The sequence below is a fragment of the Adiantum capillus-veneris genome, chromosome 23, assembly GCF_014529385.1.
Source record: "Adiantum capillus-veneris isolate H3 chromosome 23, ASM1452938v2, whole genome shotgun sequence".
In the NCBI taxonomy this organism is placed as follows: Eukaryota; Viridiplantae; Streptophyta; class Polypodiopsida; order Polypodiales; family Pteridaceae; genus Adiantum; species Adiantum capillus-veneris.
The window spans coordinates 8375051-8381858 of record NC_140953.1 but is presented as its reverse complement, the minus strand read 5'-3'; positions in this window follow the sequence as shown (position 1 = coordinate 8381858).

The following is a 6808-nucleotide window of genomic DNA, read 5'->3' as shown; positions in this document are numbered from 1 at the left end:
ATGTATCATGAGATGACTTTTATACGTCTTTTTGAAAACCATGTATATTTTTTCAATAATGACAATGGTGTTGTAACTATTACATTTGCAAAGTTTAACAATCAAGTGATTTTTCCTATGATGTGTACAATTGTCATTGAAATTTCATCAATTTACGCTCGTCAGTTTTCTATCTTTATTCTGCAAACAATACTATGGATGATGGAGTTAATGGTTATATTGTCTTGTGGGTGACTACTTTGGGTCTATATCTACCCTTGCACTTTTTTCCAAAGGTGAATCAATTAATGAAACATTCAATATGGTTGATGGGTGGCAAGGGATTCAATGCCCTGCCACCAAAAAACGTTTCTCTCGGGCGTCGGTATGATCGTTGCTATATAAGGCTCTACAACATCACTATAAACGTTGCTATAGATGGCCTGTCTCAACGTCGCTATATAGCGATGGTTATAGCGACGCATATAGCAATCATTATAGTGATGCTTATAGTGACGTTCCCGTATCGACGGTCTTAGCAACACCGAGGGTTATAAAAACCCAATGTATTTCCTTGCTAACAGCGTCACAAGAGCACACAACCTCTTGTAGTGTCTTTTCAAGGACCATTTCAAATATTTCTGAGAATTCAATATCTCCTATCACTCTCTTTATGCGACACGCCATTTTGAAATTAGTTATCAAATTTCTAGGCATCCTCGCCAGGCTCTCCAAAAAAGAGAGGACATCCTCACGTTTGGCATTGGGCCTCCATTGAATCAATTTCAAAGTGACAACACGTTTTTGTTTTTCTTTCTTAAAAAGACTTACACGATAATGCTTTCTAAATTTTAATCTATTCTACAACAAATTTTTTTTTATGAACATCAAATGATCTATATATGATAATCAATAAGAGGCAAGATGATAGGGTTTGGTGACGCGAGAATTTCTCCTACTCTTTGGGCACCAAACATGAAGACCATACGTTGTTGAAAATGGATTTTCCTACTAATTGTAATGTTTATTCTAATGTGTGGAGTGAAATGAAAGGGGAAAACCTCTCTTCCCGAGTCATTATCCATGGCTTATTCATGTCCTAATGCTTAAAATCACACAAAATATAAACATCTAAGCTAATATCGAACCTAATGAGAGGCAAAATGAAAGGATTTACCAAAGCGTTTATCTTAGCCAACCTAAGAGGACCTAAAATCCTATAAATTACACGTTGAAATTGCAACTTAGTACTAGCAATTATGTGTAATTTTTTGACTTGCAATGGGACTAAAAGGATCATAAAAACTCTCTTGATTCATGCAAACTACTTGACTATTCTAACGTTGAACCTACACGAAAACATACACAAGCCCTCCTCAGCGGGGGACACCAAAATTGAGGTGGTCCGGGACGGGCAACAAGAGAGGCAACCTCTAAACACCATCAAGACTCCTGTGCTGCTCAATTGGGGCTGGGACAACCACAAACAAGAGAAACCATGACAAACCCACAACCAACATCAAGTGAAGGGGCACCACCTAGTTATAGAGCGAACTAGGATGCCAAAGAGGAGAATCCATAAGCAATACAAGCGAGAAGGAAGGGTACACTAAGACTAATATCAATGCTACAAATATACACACCAAACACCTAGGGAGGGAGAGAGGGAGAGGGAGAGATAGAGAGAGAGAGAGAAAGATTTATGCAAGAATTAAGCTCCAATTTAAATGATTGACATGGATGTATAAACAGCTTGGAGGAGAGTCAACAAACACAATTAAGGTTGATGATGTTGTGATCTACACATTATCTTAGAGTTATGAAAACCCTCTCACCATATAACCCTCTTATAATGTTTTCCCAAGCAACAAAACAAACACAAGAGCTCGAAACGTCACATACAAGCAATTACTATAAAAGAATCTCAAAATGAAAACACATCATCCTAAACCAAACAAGATGAGCTGGCCAAGCATGAATTGGAGAGACTCAAGAGAGATTTGAACTGCGGTTGCACCCAACTTACTGATTCAATTGTTGTGTAAGAGTAGGTACAACTTTAATTGGAAGTTAGGAATCACTCACTCCCTTGCAATGCTACAACTAGCTCAAAGAGGCTTTCCTATACATCACAAGTAATGGTGTATAGAGAGCTCACTCTCTCTCCCTACATCTAAGATGGAGAAAGGTCCGCTCAAAGTAGTGAGGAATAGTGTAGAGATCCCTGCTTACAAAGAGGAATGGGCTCTATTTATAGGTTTTTGGGAGCCATGATTGGGATTAGAACTAATCAATTTTATTGTCAGTACAAAAGATTATAAAATATTTTTTTAAATGGAAGCTGGTCTTCCTTATCCCTTGAGTCACATGGATGTGGGCTCAAGGGGAAGAATTATTGAGAGTCAAAGTAGAGAGAGGTGACGAGCTTGGAGGTGCCTACTCTAGTAGATAGTAGAGGGTGAAATTTACAAGAAGTGTTAATCATTATTGTTAATAGTTTGTAGTTAGTAGGATGGGATAAAATTACATTTCATATGCACTCAAGGTACATTACATGATATATAAAATGATAAAAATCAAGAGAAGGATGAGAATATACACAATTTGATGGAAACCACAAGATGAAAAGGGATTTTGCCACCTATCTCGTCCAGTGAATGAAGCAGTTGTAGAACTCTATCGGTGTAGTTCTTGTGACCATGGAAAAGCTGAATTTTTAATGATCAAAATCCTCCTTTTGTGGAGCTTGAGCTTGGTTATTTGCTGCTCTTTTTTGCTTTTTGTGAAATGATAAGGAGTTTATCGTATTATGAATTTGATTCTAGAGAGAGAAATGGAGCTATATGTGTGTAGAGATGATAATATTTGAGCTATGGAGTAAGGGAGAGATGGAAATGATAAAGAAGATGAAAGGTGAAGGTTTTGGTGATGGAGGAGGAGGATGAGTGTGTGTGTGTCTATGTAGAAGGGTGAAGAGAAGTGAGAGAAGACTAGGGGTGACTTGTGAACTTTGACCATTGTCCGTGACATGTGGCTCTGTCTTGAGAAAACTTTTGATCATAAGGATGTTGCTAGCAAAATCCCAATCTTTAAAATCTGGTAAATAATTATTTTACAGATGACCAAGACATTCTCAAATCAATAGGTTCTTCGCTTCTTCTATTGGTTGAGATCCTTCTTTCTGGAGTGCTTCTCTCCATGAGTGTCTAAGCGATTCTCTTATTGGCTGCACAGGCGTTTCATTACCACAAAGTCTACCACGCATCTCCCCATCCCAACACTTCTCCCTGCAATCCTTTGAGAAAACACACTCTACACCATTCTAACAACATGGACATGTTTGATCGGACATCTCAAAAACAAACTTACCAATCCCATACTGGCTCACAAAGAAAAGTCTCTCGTCGGTCAAATTATCTTCAATCATTTACCAGCAGCAATTGTGATAGGAAACCAATTGCTGGCACAAGGGAATGGAAGCCATGGAAATTATTATTAGAACTGACGTTGGATCTAATTGACCCCATTCTAATAGCCCAAGAAACTCCACAATTAGTTCTTAATATGACCTGACAATGCTGCCAATTTGGCTTTTGTATAGGGTGCATATAAGATTCTTATACGAATAGAGATACAATGGTGAATCATCTACCCCCATCATTTGTGTTTGTAGAAATTAAAAAGCTACTATAGTGCATCATATGCTTTGCGTGCACGCGCGCGCGCACACACACACACACACACACACACACACACACACACACACACACACACACACACACACACACACACACACACACACACACACACACACACACACACACATGTCTCGATGTAGGAGATGATTAAGATGGATTAGGAGAGAGACACAACCGCTCACTTTGCATTCATTTGTTATCTCCATAATTAAATAGAGCTTTCCAAAAGATTCATAGAGATGTGATAATGTGTCATAATCACTTGAAAAAGCCTTGCCGATTACAACCTTACAACACTCCCCCTTAAGAGAAACGCTTTGTAGAGGGTTATTAATGACATGACATGTAGAAGAGATGTATTGGTACTCCTCTCTAGTACTTCAATTTGAATACCTAGTTGCCTCTTACACATTGTATATTTATAAAACTCAAGCATTGTATCCATCTTAGCATCGTAAGGCACCATATCCTCATCAACAAAGTGTATCTTGTCATCACACACCCCTGTTTCTACTCTCCATTTTTGTATAAATTTGGAAAAATAGATAGCATGTGCATGCACATCAATATAAATCACATTGTACTTTATATCTCATAACTACATTCTCGCATTATCTTGTTGTGTGTTTGGAGTTTTTGATGGCATTTTTCATCATTTGGTGAGTTTTTTGTGTTTTTCTTTGTTATTTTAAAGTGCTATGCATACCATGTTTTCATTGTGATCATATCAACTTACACTGCAACCACATTCCTTGTTAGAAAACACTGGTTGCATACCTCATACTACTAGAGTAGGGGCCTGGGTCTTTCTTTTACTTCTAAAGGTGTCCGAGGTTGAGCGGTTCTACCTTTTTATCTCTTTCTAGACATTTTTTAGACACTCATTTTGCTTCCTATTGTTGTTTATCTCTCTCTTTGTTCTCCTCTATCACGTCTCTCACTAGAACTGACCCACTACTGTCTCGCCTCAACTCTCAAACAAATTATCCCTTGAGAATGAATAAATTGATCTTGCCACTCCACAAGGATTGTAGCACACCATGGTATAGGTTTTGTATCTTCTTCATAAATGCAACAATCTCATCATCTTCCACCAAATTATAAGGAGAGTAGGCAGCCACATTGACAACATTGGTCATACCATCACCACTGTGGAGCTTCAAAATCAAATTTGAAGATTATGAAAAGAAATTGTAACGGATTTCAATCTCATGCAATAATTAATGTGCCCAAGTCAACGTCACAATTCTATTAAGTGTCTCATTATACCTTCATGTAATTATTTTCCTTTCTATAACATCCACTACATGATGCCAGTAAACATTGAAGACACTCATCACTTTGACTTCAAGCATGGATTAGCCTTCTCTCAGCCATGTGAATCCTAAGTCTAATGTTCGCATGGTAGATATTTCCAAGGATATAGTTAATCTAGCAGATTATGATTCATGCAAATGAAAAGAATTTAAATTTGAAAAAGCACGCACAATTGCACTAGAAACTAGATTGCTACATTAAATAATCACTACTAGCACGCTTTGTCACTAGGGATGCTTTTTTTTGTCGCATAAGCGACGAAAACATCTTCGCTATCAACATTGCTATAGAACCGTCACCGTCGTGATGCAAAATGTCGTATAAGTGACAGAAATTGGCATCACTTATGCCACACCCACCATTGCTTATGCGACACAAATAAAACCCATTTTTTTGCATCGTTTAAGTGAAATATGTCACTTAAGCAACACTATTTTTTTTTCTAGCACATAATTGTCAGGATCTTGGGAGTCCGACCATATATGTTCTTAGTTACCGAGGGTCTCTCACTCTCTCTCCCCCCTCCCTCTCTCTCTCACACACACACACACAAGTCTCTCTCTCTCTCTCTCTCTCCCTCCCTCCCTCTCTCTCTCTCACACACACACACACATACACACACAAGTCTCTCTCTCTCTCTCTCTCTCTCTCTCTCTCTCTCTCTCTCTGTCACTCACTCACTCACTCACTCACTCTCTCTCTCTCACACACACACACACACACACACACACACACACACACACACACACACACAATGCTCTCATTGGATAGATCTTTAAGGTCTCTTGGGATAGTTTCCTACAACATTAAAATTCTATTCTTCTTGTTATTCCCCCCCCCCCCCCCCCCCCCCTCTCTCTCTCTCTCTCTCTCCTCTCTCTCTCTCTCTCTCTCTCTCTCTCTCTCTCTCTCTCTCTCTCTCTCTCTCTCTCTCTCTCTCTCTCTCTCTCTCGGGAGTACACACTCGGGAGCGTTGTGCATGCACTATAATAGAAAGATAAGTAGTGAATTTATGTGAACACAAAATCCAAAGTATGAATGATAACAGTATTGTCTTTTCTTCCTTGACTCTATGCGATTACACAAAAAATGATTGAAATAAATTTAAAATGAATGAAAAAACTTGACAGTATAAACAAAAACGATTGAAACAAAGCGAATGTTAATGAACAAACTTAACACTAGGTTGGTAATGGGACACTTTTATGTCCTGGGACACTTTTATGTCCTGTTAAGTGACCATTTTCCTTGAATTATGTCAAGAGTTCAAAATGGATTTTGAGGTGCTATCTGTCTAAAAAGTTGTCTCATGAGCTGAAAAAAACTCGACATTTTTTTGGAATATCAATTCCATCTTTAACCTTGTCCTTGCACAACATTTCACAACCTAAACTGTGTGAAAAAACGGGTCTTGTTTTTGGCTTTTTTCAACTTTTTGGAACTATACCACTCTAGAATTCATGTTTGTGAGGTCTATAATGCTAGAGAACTATCTTTAGTAGTCCTCAACATGTCGTGATGCTTCTAGGGAGAAATAAATGTTAAAGTTGTAAGTTATGACCAAATTACAAAAATTGTCAAATCCTGTTTTTTAGCCAATTTTAGCTCTTCTATGATTTTTTTGGTGGCTTTCATGATATCCAAATGCAGTTTTGATTTTCGATTCTATGTTGCATATTGTAACATAAAGCTACTATTCCTTGAGTTTTGGGACACCTAATACCCTATTTTGCATAGTAGACAACTATTGTTGATTTTTTCAATTATAGAAGAAAACGAAACATTCTAGTATATCAAGTATAGATTTTTCAATA